The sequence below is a fragment of the Vidua macroura genome, chromosome 20 (assembly GCF_024509145.1).
Source record: "Vidua macroura isolate BioBank_ID:100142 chromosome 20, ASM2450914v1, whole genome shotgun sequence".
NCBI lineage: Eukaryota > Metazoa > Chordata > Aves > Passeriformes > Viduidae > Vidua > Vidua macroura.
In genome coordinates, this window is record NC_071590.1 from 4,858,320 (window position 1) to 4,870,723 (window position 12,404).

A 12,404-nucleotide genomic window follows, 5' to 3' on the forward strand; every position below is an offset into this window, starting at 1 on the left:
ATACCGTATTTTTCACTATTTGTTTGTTAAACATGCAACAAGGATCTCACACTGAAGCCCTTAGCCTTGAAAATCCAACTGGGATAAAGGCATAAAAATATACATATAAAATAGAAATATTTATTACTGAGGCTGATGTTTATGATTTGACATGTAGGTAAGGGGGAAAAATACGTCATTTTAGATTGCTGAGTTAAGGCTTTAATGGTGTGGCTTTCAGACAGATACCTTTTTTTAAGAAAAAAAAAAAAAAATCACCCATTCACACGCCACCAGAGCAGGAAACTGCAGTAAGTGTTGCAAAAGCAGCTTGTCATTGGTCTGTGCCAGTGCTGGCTGCTCCAGCCTGCAGGAGTCAGAGCTGGACAAAAAAAAATTTAAAAAAAAAATTAATTTTATTTAAATGGTTCAGATGACTTGAATCAGTTCAAACAGATCTGCAAATTGTTGGGTTCGGGGTGTTTTTTTTTCGAGACTGAATTCCATCATGGCATTTTCAGCCATCTCTGCTCCTGTCCTTCAAAGTGCTCACCCACCACTACACCCCAAGTGCCTGTTTCAAGTGCTGACATGCTGATTTCTTGAAAAAAAAAAAAAAACAAATTCAGGTGTCCACTTGTTTGAAGTCTCATGTATTCCAAAGTCTTGTCATCCAGTCTAAGAGCAGGACAGAGCCCTGTGCCAAAAAGGTGACAATTCCCAACAGTGAATCAGGAGGCTGAATTATTACCTGAGGTAAAGGCTGAGCATGTTGTTTCTTTGTCTTAAATCACCAATTCTTCCATGGGAACTCCTCTCCCCAGGCTGGAGAGCTCCCAGGGGGTCTCAGATGATCCCAAATCACTCTGGACAATCCCACCAGTAAATCCATATCGGGGCTAATTTTCATTTTCTCTCAGAAGATGTGAGAAATGCAGAAGCCACATATGGGAATTCTACACTGGGAAAAATAGCACCACATGTGAATAGTGACAGCATTTTGGAGGTTATAATTTGTTATAGAAAATATTCCAATAATTTTTATTATTTGATTGACAAGTGAAAATCCAGCAGATTTCTATTTCAGTATGAATTATGTTTTTTACCAGGTCATACCATACATGTTCCCTGATGTAGAGGATTCTATCTGACTTTTCTGTCAGTACAAAAACTCCACCAATATCAATTCCATTTTCAAATCCGAGGGGGAATGGAGAGACCCCACACAGAGAGGGGGAAGGAAGGGGACAAATCTATAGATAAAAAATCAGATTTCCAGTATCTTTCAGCTAACAGGTCTGTCCCACCCTGGCCAAGACAGGCAACCAAGCCTTCTCACTAGAGCTGTATTCTCAAAATTGACTGGGTACTTAGTAGGCACTGAAGTCCATAAATATTTCACAAGGAAAAGAATGCATTTCCCAAGCATTGACTAGCTACATATATTATTTATATGAAACCATAACTTAAGTTGAAAAACAATAAATGCTTCAACAACAGACCTGTTCACAACCTACTCCATTACTAAGTAAAGTAGGCTCTGCCTGTTCCTGAGGATCCTGTAACTATGCAGAAATTCCCTGAGACCTGCACAGAAACCCGACCTACAAAGGTGCAGGGTGAGATTGCAGTCACTGCACCAACACAGTTAACTTGAAATTACATGGACAAGAGATTACAAGATGCTGAAAATCATTTACATTTCATATTTGTGTTGCACTTTAAGCTCGTGTTTGAGGTCAGGTCTCCCACTCTCAATAAGGCCAGGGGAGGCACAAGAAGGGAGGGGTGTTACCTCCCTTTTCACACCCAAACCATCAGAGTCCAGGGAGATTAAGGACTCCGTTTTCCACCACCATGCACCCCGCACAGTAGCCACCATGCCCACTCATCAGTAGCCTTTTCCAGAGGAAAAAGGTGCTACAAAAAAAGAGTGGGTCAGAAAAACCAGAGATTGCAGATTCCAGATTGATGCCAAAAGACTCCTGAAGATCTGGGAACTGCACTGAGACTTTCCACTTCCCAAAGAACTTAGCTACAAAACTCCCCCTTCTTGGTGAAGAATCTTCAGACAGGTTTTTAAATGGCTGCTTTGTCATTCAACCTGTTCAACCCCACTGAGGAGGCCTCTCAGAGGAGGTGTAACAGACTAATGCTCTTTTGCCTGAAGCACTCATAACATTAATGGAAGTTAATTCTGCTGGTGGAAAAGGTTTAAGTGAGTTTTGCTAGCTCATAACCACAGCTGGGGAGAAGAGAAAAGCTTTTGGAGCAAGTGGATCCAAGATGTAGGCATTACCTCCACCATTTATGTGTTTACCACTCAGCTGGCAGCTAATGGCCCATGTATAAACTCAGGATGAAAGTGGGTAAAATAAATTGCATTCTTTGGAACAACCATCTCTTCTTTCAGTGGCACAGAAAAAAATATCCAAAATGCACCCTGGAAAGCTATTTTGAGTTTGTTCTTTTGGCAAGACACAGAAAGTGCCAAGATAAAGTCAGTCAATTCAATATTGTGAAGGGAAGGGGAAAAGTTAATAAAAACAGTGGAAGCTCTGAAGACAAGACTCACCTCAGTGCAGACAGCAAGAAGGATATTTATGCACTATTTATACCACTCCAAGTACAAATTTTGCCTTGCATTGATTACAATTCACGTCTCAAAGATCTTTCTGCAGCTCTGGCATAATTCTAATAATGCAGAGGCTGAGGAAAAGGGAAACTGCAGCCACTTTGGCAGGATCAGCTGGCACATCCCTGTCCCCTCACAGCCCAGGGCATCACACACATCCTGACAAACACCCAGACAGAGCAGGCTGAAGCTGCAGCACGACAGAAGCTGTGTTAGCAACGGAGCATTTCCCAGGCATTTCCTTCTTGTTTCCTGGCTCTGCCTCCATCCCCTGCTCTGAGCAGAAGTGGGAGGGTTTGGGGTGCTTGGTTTGGCAGTGATGTGCTGGGGCCAGGCCCTTGGCCACTGTCGGGGAAGTGCATCAGTGGGATGTCTGGCTGATGTTGTGCCACCCTTGCCATCACCACTGCCCTGTGAAGGGCCAAGGCAGAAAGGTGTCCCTGCAGTCCCTCCAGAGCTCCCAGTGACTGCAGCCATGGCAGGAGTTAGGCCTCACCCAGCCCTGCTCTCTGCTGTCCCCTTCCCTGGCAGAGAAGAGCCCAGGTCCCCACCCCAGCTGAGCACAGCTCTGTGCACTGAAGCCCACCCACTTATTACAGCACTGCTGGTTTCTATGGCAGGTGAGAACTAATGCAGTGTGTTTGGATCCAAGAGCCCTCAGCAAGAGACAGGAAGAGAAATAACTTTGGGAAAGGGGGTGTTGACAAGCAGAGACTTGTGGAAACTGACTGGAAGGATCAAGAGTCTGCACACCCAGCTCCCCCCACTCCTACAGCAGCCAAAAAGGATCCCCACCATCAGAGCATCACTGCTCTCTGTGCTCCATCTTCCATTGAAAAGGTATTTTGGGGAAGTTCTGCTTTGGCTGAAAGAGCCAACTCACCCTCGACACCTGCTCCTCCCAAGGCTTCTGCCAAAGAGGATTTCTGGTGGCCCTGAGCTCCACATGCCCACTAAAGCCAGACTCCACAGCCTCTGTTACAGTTGGTTCTTTGCCCCAGCAAGCTGATCCTCCCAGCTGAAATTGCTGTCACCATTTAGCAGGAGGCAGAGAGTGACAGAACCCCTTGAAAGGATTATTCAGCTCTGTGATCGCAGACAGTGCCCTAAAACATTGGAATGTATGCCCAGTTTGGCCTCACACAATTCCAGCACTGAACACACCTCCAGGAGGTGATTCCCTCTGATTTCAGCAGCACTAAGGTACCAGTGAGCATCCTGCAGACCTGAGGCAGGGCACGGGGCAGCTCCAGGAATGTGCTGTGTGCAGGATGTTGGGATCCATGGGCAGCCCCAGGTGATCCCAGTGCCTCGTGCTCATCCTCTGCTGATTCCACACCAAGGACAGATGATGAGAGTAGGACTGTGTCCAACCCAAGCCCTCTCCACACCAGTCTCAGGCAGGTGTGGATTAGCACAGGCTGCTTGTGAACCCTTCACAACATCCAGCTCTGTCACTCTCAGGGCTCACACTATAAAACCTTCATTGCTCCAATCTGTGAAGCAAAATGACAAATGGCTCCAGTCAAAAGCTTACAGTCAGGACCTAAATCTTCCACCACCCCCTTTCTACCTGAATTCATTTTAGGTGTTCTGTGAGATAAATTGAATTTTGCATTCTTCCAACTGCAAAAATAGATTGTTCTAGCTATTAAAATAAATATATGAAGAAAAAAATTGAGAACATGAAAAAGAAAGGAAATATTAGTGTACTCAGAAGTCGGAGGCATGCTAAAGAATCACAGTGGTACTGAGACACCTGTGCTATATTTCTTCAGGGGCAGCAAGGAAGAAAAAAAATAAAGAAAAATCCCACACCTTTTCAGAGAATCTTTTTGAAGAGAGTTTAAGGTTAAAATAAAAGCAGGTGTCATAACTTCAGTTGCACTGCACCAGCTCACTGGTGGGAGCAAGGGCCAAAATTTTTAATCTTCTGCTTATACCTCCAGCAGCTGTAGGGCATCCCCTGAGCAGTATGGGGGTTGTGCCTGAATTACAGATTTTGCCCAGCATGGTTATGTTCTCCAAGCAGCCTTCCTCCTCCCTCTTCCACAGGGCTCACACATTGTTTTTCTCTAACTGGCCAAGTTCAGTCCTACACAGAAGACACTAGAAAATCTGAATTGTCCAGGAGGCTGTGGATGGATGTCCCAGGACAGGGGCTGGAAGCTGTCCTGGTCCCTCAGTCATCATTACCTCCTTTCACATCCCTTCATACTGGTTCATGGATTTACCTTCCACCAACACTTCAGTGCGAAGTTCTGTACTCCTCAAGAAGTGAAAGCCAAAAATTCCAGGCACCAACAGAGGCTAAAACAGAAGAGATTGGTGCCTACATGTTTGTATAGCTGGGCCCCTGACACTATAAAGCAGCAATTACCACTTTTTTGAGCCTTCCATCACCTCAGTCACCCACTAGACCAGATCTCTTGGGTCAGCCCCTCTGACCTGTTTTAGTAGAATGGTTTTTTTATTCTGACAGTTGCAGATCAAGCTCAACTGGATCTATTTACCAGACTTGGGGAAGAAACTCTTGAAAGATGAAGATACTTTAAATTTAAGCATCTGATTTTTTACTTAGAGAAAAATATTTTAAAGTTGATGTTTTATTTCAGATCAAATAAAATATTTCATTCCAGTTAAATTTTTTACTGATTTTTTTTTTATTCAGCCAGCAAACAAAAAATTATTATCAATTATTTCCACAGTGCTGCTTAGATTTGGGCACTGAATAGATTTCAGTGCAGACAAAAACCAAACAAGTGCTGTGTTGCTAACTCGGACCAGCTTACTCTTAGTTCTGCAATAGTGGATGTTTTTTAAAGCTCCAGCTTCTTGAATCATGTGATTCTATGAATATCTCAGCTTGCTTTCTCACTGAAAGTAGAGGCCTGAGAATTTGAGTTGCAAACATAAGCTGACGTGGTGAAGCACTAAATGCCCCAAACAAGCAAAACATGTGTTTTTCCATCTTACTGATTTTAAAGTCAATTTTGTCATATGGGGCAGATATTATTTGTGATTTTTGAACTCTTAGGGTAGAAACTACTGTAAATTATTTTCCAGGAGCTATTTGAGAAAGAAATCTCCATCCCTGGGGCTTTTGACCCTTCTCTCTTCTTGGCCTTCTCCCCTGTGTTTTGGGGAAGGAAACCATCAGGCAGCTCAGCCCAAACCCGTACAAACAGCAAGAGTTAATTTGGTGCAATGTATCTGAGTGTAGTAACTGATTACATTTTTCCCCAAAGGAAACTTCAGTTAATTTGGTTAGTGACTCATATGCCAGGCTGCCAATTACAACACAGATGATTACACACATAAATTCACGTCGGAGTGGCTCAACGATCACAAGGAAGGAAAAAAAAAAAAAAAGAAAAAGGAAAAGAATAAAAAAGAAGCAGAAAGGGGGGAAAAGGCTCCCCTTTACCTTCCTGGGATTGGGGGTGGGTAAGAGCCCACCTTGCAATGGTGCCCAGGCCTCTGGAGACTGAGTGCCAAAAGCTGTGAGACTGGGACGTGCCATCCCTGCAGTGGCAGTGTCTGTAGCTTTCCATTTGGGATTTTCACTGCAGAAATGTGTGGCACGCTCTCTAAAAGATTGTTTGCCAGTATCGTTAGAGGAATCCATACACAAAGAGAGCAGGAAGGAGGTTAAATGAGCAGTGCTTGGCAGTACATCAGTAAATCATTTAAAGATAACCTGTGCATACCAATACCCAAAAAAAAAAATCCAATTAAAGTAACTTATTGCAAACCCAGTCCCATTTCTGAAGTGTTTTATATTCCTAAGGAGGAGTGGGAGAGGGAGAGGAAAGAAACAGGACAAGGAGTGAGAGTCTGATGCTATCACATGAGGAAAGCCCAGGCTGGGGATGGGAAAAGAATTCCTACATGCCTCATCAATCAGAATCGATACCAAGGGGGGTTGGCCAAGCTCCTGAATACATATATTCAGAGAAAATGAGACTTTGCACTTAAAAGCAATAGGAAGTTCTGACATTGGTGGCGAGCGTAGGAGGAAGAAGGTTTTCTTTTATCTTAAAAGAAAGATACTTCACTGGCCTCAAATGTGTTTCTAGCTAGACATCCCTCGAGATAAACAGCTGCATGCATTTCCTGCAGCCAGGGTCAGCAGGCTGTGGGGGAATTCATGCAGCTCCTTGCTGGGGAGGTTGAAATCCTTTACAAACAGTAATTAAGCTTCATGGCACCAGGGTACTATTATACCAGTTTTACAAGGGAATAAAAAGAATGTGGCAGCAAAGTGATTTGCCCAAGGTCGTCCAGCAAGTCAGTGGCAGAACCAAGTACTACATGCAGATTCCTGGTCTCCCACCCTCACCTCTCACCAGCAGACAAACCCCCTACCTTGGCCTTTATTAAATAGCGATTACAAAATGTATTAATTTTAATTTGGAACTATGTAAATTGACTCTTTCCCAAAAGACAGCAATTGGCTGTTAAATAAGTACCGAGTGATTATTGCAATCATATTTGCTGACGAGTGGATCATCAGTGTAATGTGCTGGGTTCAATAAAAAGGTTATTGCCTGTCAAATAAACATGATGAGCAGAGTCTGGACTGACGTGGGACAAATCCAACAGTCACTGGCTTTGGTGGGAACTTCAGCTGCTCAGCACTCTTTAGAGGTTGAGTTCAAGTACTTTTTGCAATATGTAGAGAGAAAACTGGTGCTGCCAAAGCAGCACTAAATCCATTTGCAAGATGACCTTAAGTCAGATCCTGGCACCCTAAACTTGATTGTGAGGGTAGTTAAGTCTTCCTGATTTCTGTAAAAACAGCTCAGTGTGCAATGCTGTTCTTAACAAGGGTAAAAGTAGTAGAAATAATTCCTGTAGTATGAATGGATGGGATGATTTTAGGATTAGTGTTAAATTAAATGCAGAAGAAAATGCTCCTGTTTTTAAGTATATCTCAGCAGAAGGAGAGAGCTGTAAATACAGCTGAATGGTCAGATTAGGTCTTTCAGAGAGATGGCCAGCACATAGAGGAAGCTATTTTACGTTACCAGTTTCTTTTGTCTTTTCCAGAGTGTGAGTTTGTAAAAGTGTTTGTTCTCCATCAGACAGCCAAGGATGCCTCAAAAAAGCCCCTGTACCCTGCAGAACTGCTTGTCACTGGCAGTCACACACTGAGGCACGAACCTTGCTGGAAACTACAGCCGCTGGACAAGGACATTATCCCGGTAAGCCCCGGGAGCATCGCTGCTGCCTGCAGCCAGCACCGTCCGCTCCTGCAGGGAGCCGCACCGCGCCGGTGCCGCCGCTTCTGCTCGCGTTGTAAATGAGCAGTTTTCCCTCCCGGGCTGTGGCAGCGGCCAGGCGGGCCGGGCAGTTCCCAGGGACGGCACTAGGTGGTGGCAAGCCGCTGGCGAGGAGCGGCGCGGCGAGCGGAGCCGCCACCGAGGCGCTGCGGCAGCCGCCAGCACCGCGCTCCGGGAAAAACGGGCTTGATTTAAAGCCCTAATGTCTCCCATTAAAGGCTAATGTCCTCCCGCACGCTGGCACGGAGGAGGCCAGGACGAGCTGTACCGCTCGCAGGGAACAATTCTTACCATTCTTATCTGCAGACCTTCGCAGGGTGTTCTTTTCCCGTTAATGTTTCCTTAATATAGTTACTTTTTTCTTCCCCCCCCCCCCTTCTCACGTTTAGTCTGCTTAGGGTTTTGCTACTGGAGCCGGCTGAAGGTTGAAATAGGAATTTGAGGAGATGCAGGCTCTGCTTGATTTCATGTTGGAAAGTGTGGAATGCATCCTCTGAACCAGCGCAGCCGCGCACTCACATCCGCGCTCGCACAGGCCAATTAGAATGTTAATAATAATTAAGTGTCTTACTCCTAAGACGCTCCTACACAGGGGAATGCTAAAGTGCCAGCCAGCTCGTTTCATTCCATGCAGGCAGACACCTCTCAAGACCTCGTGTGTTTGCTAAGGGAGCGGAGCGATTCCAGCTCCGGCCAATCTGATTCCAGATGATCTGCTCAACAAACAAATTAGAGCAGCCTGCAGAAAGAAACGTGCACCAGAAAAAAAGTCCAGCTGTGGCAGCTGAGCTCTACCTTTCACCTCAAACTGAGCCACAGCAAATAAATACAGGGCGAACCCTATAAATTTTCAGTGTGCAGGGGTTTGTGGGAGTCTTTATCTAGCTTTGGTTCACACGCTTCAAAGCAGCTCAATTTCAGATTTGAGATAATCCCCTAATTAAACACAAACTCAAGCCTTAAGCTGCATGTCATCTGATTTCTACCCCAAAAATCAGAGCTGGACACAGACTCTAGGGCTGTTGAGCTTGTTCAGCTCTGTTACATTGAAGGGACAGCAAGGGCTGGCCCAGAGGTCGCCTTCCATCTGTGAGAGCCACGCGAGTCCCACCTTGACGAGCTCCCAGGAGCGCTGCAGTCTGGCTCACAGCTGACCACGGCGTGCTGCTGATTCACAAACACAGCCTTTCAGATGCTTGCAGGCGGCTACATCCTTTGGTGGGCAAGAGGACACAGGAGCTTAGCAAGATTTGAATTCTTGCTTTTCAGGGAACATCCAGAAGGGAGCTGGGAAGAAAAGCCTGGATACAGTTCTCATGAGCAGAACCTTTGGAGCGACTCTGAAGAGTTCTGGAATTTAATTGTATGGCTAAAAGGAATGAACTTAGTATGTCTCTGATACCAGAAATGTTATGGCTACATTTCACCCAAAGCTCTACTTTCAGAAAAAGGGAAAAAATTAAAAAGAAAAAGAAAAAAAGTGAGGCAAGAAGCAAAATCTCCAGGAGCAGGAAAACAGAAAACTCTGTTTATCCAGAGCACACACTTAATAAACCAGATACAAAATAAGTTAAAGAAAGACTGAGTCATTCACATTTCCAATAAATTAAAGGGGAAAAATCCTGTCATTTTTCACTCTATTTCACATCAGAGAGCAATCACAACAGACTATTCACTTAATGCAATGATGACTTTACCCCTGCCCCCAAGGGGTTTCTCTGCCTCTCTTGTACAGCCCTGAAAATTATCACATTTGCCCCCATTTTACATCTCTCCCCACAGCCAGTTTGTCCCATTTCAAATGCTCTGGGTTCTTAAATCTGCTGTCAGTCTCTTCTTACTATCCTTTGATTTTTACCAGCTGCAACAGAAAAAAAATACATAAACCCGTGTATATGATTAGATGTGCATGACACATAATGCTACACCTGAACACACAGCTGAGTTCACCCAGATCCAGTTTTCCCAAAAGATCAGAAATCTGAGCAAAATCAAGCCAATCCAGGAGCACAAATCCTGTAAAGAAGGTCCCCCTGAGTCCTGTTTCCAGTTTCTCCACAGATAATTTGAGGGGATGATGTGGGGCCAACTCACCACTGTGGTAGGAATTTTGCATACCCAGCTTCAATTTTATCTTCAGCCCTTGGGAAGTAAAAAGCTAAATGAGGAATCTAAAGTGAAATCTCAGCTTCCTGTTGAACTAGAACTTTTCTAAGCTACTATGGAGTTTGAAAGTTTTGTTAAACCACATTCAGGTACTAATGACTTTTATTGCACAAGATCAGTGAAAAGAATCATTGCATTTGGGTTAGGAGAGACCTCAGAGATCCCTTGCTCAAAGCAGGACTAAGTCACAGTGCTATAACACAAGATCTTGAAGCAGAAGAGAGCAGATGTGGGGAAGTTTCCAGGTAAAGGTCTTCCCAGAGTTTTTCAGAACTTGTTATTGAAGCCTAGCAGTACAGAAACTGAGTTTGCACTGGAGCACAGCAGCTGCTGTGTTACTCAATAAAAAGATTTTCTATATTGCATTGCTGGTGTGCACCAAGATTCTAAAAGCATTACAGAAGGTAAAATCAGAAGTGTATGGTGGAAACGAAAAGGGAAATGGCTGCATTTGAATTTAGCACAAAAACCCAGTGATAATTTCACAGGAGAACTGAGGGAGAATGGAGTAAACTCCTACACTGCTCTTACTGCTCGGAGATTCTGCCACAGTGAGGCTGAGAGCTGAGAACAACCTGGAGACTCAATGTGGGTATTCACTCCCACAGGGATGCTGCTGACTGACTTAACTGGAACTATATTTGAGCAGAATGTTTCAGATCTTCTGCCCACTTTGTACGAGATCAAATTCCATCCACTCACTCAAAAGCAAGAACTTCTGCCTTCTCAAAAAATTAATTGCAAATTTTAAACATAGAATAGTAACACAACATGCAAAAATAAGTTTGACTATCTCTAGGTGATTTGCACTAGCATTACTCTGCACACATGAATTCTCAAACTGTGAAAATAATGAGGTATTCTAATAATAATTTTCCTCTCAGCTGTACAGTAACAAACAAATCTGTTCTATTGTTATTGAAGGCAACAGTGAAACTGTATGTGAATATCTGAAAATATAAGAAGTATTGAAAAAGTCAAATAGTCTGAGCTTTGTAATTCACAGTTGTCTAATAAGACTAATGTTAGTTTTTTGACACATTGCCATCAATAAATTACAGGAAAATTAGCTGGGCAATTAGCTGGAAGCAAAATAAGCATCCTCATATTCTGTAAAACACAGCAAATTATTTTATAAATAAGCATTTGATCAAACAATCAAATGATCTTGAGAGCTGTGTAATCAAAGTTTTCAATCACTTCTCCTTAGCTGCCAAGAGTTTCAGCCTCACAGAAGCTCTATCATTTTGTCAACCTCCAGTGCACAGAAATGTTGAGGCATGTCCCCACAAGATGATCATCTGTCTGGCTTGCAGTTAAAGCCATGAGATGTTACTTTTTACATTAGCTGAGAATTGCCCAGTTGCAGTTTTTAAGTTTGTTAAGGATGACAAAGATGAGCATGACAGACTCGTGGTGATTAAATGCCTGTTGGATTTATTTCACAACGTGCTAAATGTTTCTTATGATACAATCTTAAAATTAGAATGAACTGATCTGGTACCTACTGAAGTTTATGACATGATGAATTCTCCAGAGGGTAAATTACAATGAAACATTGGTAGCAAATTACGTGGTTATAAATGTAGCTCATCCAAAAACACCTCATGACAGCTACATAAACTCTGTTCAGTTGTTCAGTGTCTGATGTCAGCAAATATGACCATTTTCACCTGATACCATCACCTTCACTCAGGGGGGAAACAGGCTTCACAAAGGAGCTAAAATTGTACAGAAGCTGAACTGGAACACTTTGCTGAGAAACACTTTGTATATGATATGCTAAAACTTAAGTGAGATGTGCATGCACTTCACAAATATTGAATTTGGACACGGTATATTGCTTTATATTCAGAGTCCTGGTTCTTTCAATTTCTTATAGTTTGTGGAATTAATTGTGTCCACTTCTACCTCAAATGCAGAAGGGGAACAAATAATTTCCTTGGATAAACGGACTTGAACAGATTGCAGTAGACCACAAAATATTGATTATGTTAAATTTGAACTTCAAATTAAGGCACAAATGAAGGTTAATTCCAGTTATTCATGTAAAGAGTCTTATGACTTCCTTTAAAAATATATTGAAAAAGTATCAAAACTGGTCATAAGCACCATTTTCAGTAACAAATTGAAGTCTACAGTACTGAATTATATATTCAAGGGTAGTAGATGTGAATACAAGGACCAAAAATATAGATGATATGCTAAGAGAAATGACATTTCTTTAAATTGCTCCTTCAAAAGGGCATTCTTCCCTTAATCACGTCGTTCTTTCCAAGGTGGGTGATCATCCTGCTCAGGATGCAGAAGAGATGCAGTGGCCAGAGCAGCCCTGGATT

At 43.2% G+C, this 12,404-nt stretch overlaps 1 protein-coding gene across 4 annotated transcripts in view; it reads right to left on the reverse strand.

Moving 5' to 3' along the window:
- Positions 1 to 12,404, reverse strand: part of MYL10 (myosin light chain 10) — a 91,433-nt gene that overhangs the window by 54,477 nt on the left and 24,552 nt on the right. The window contains exon 1 of one of the 4 annotated variants that reach the window (XM_053995586.1): positions 7,645 to 7,693. The exons of 2 other annotated variants lie outside the window; for them this stretch is intronic. The gene's annotated coding sequence lies outside the window, so the exon portion shown is untranslated. Of the gene's footprint in view, positions 1 to 730; positions 793 to 7,644; positions 7,694 to 12,404 lie in introns of those variants that run through there. One more of the 4 variants, XM_053995587.1, reaches the window with a different exon arrangement.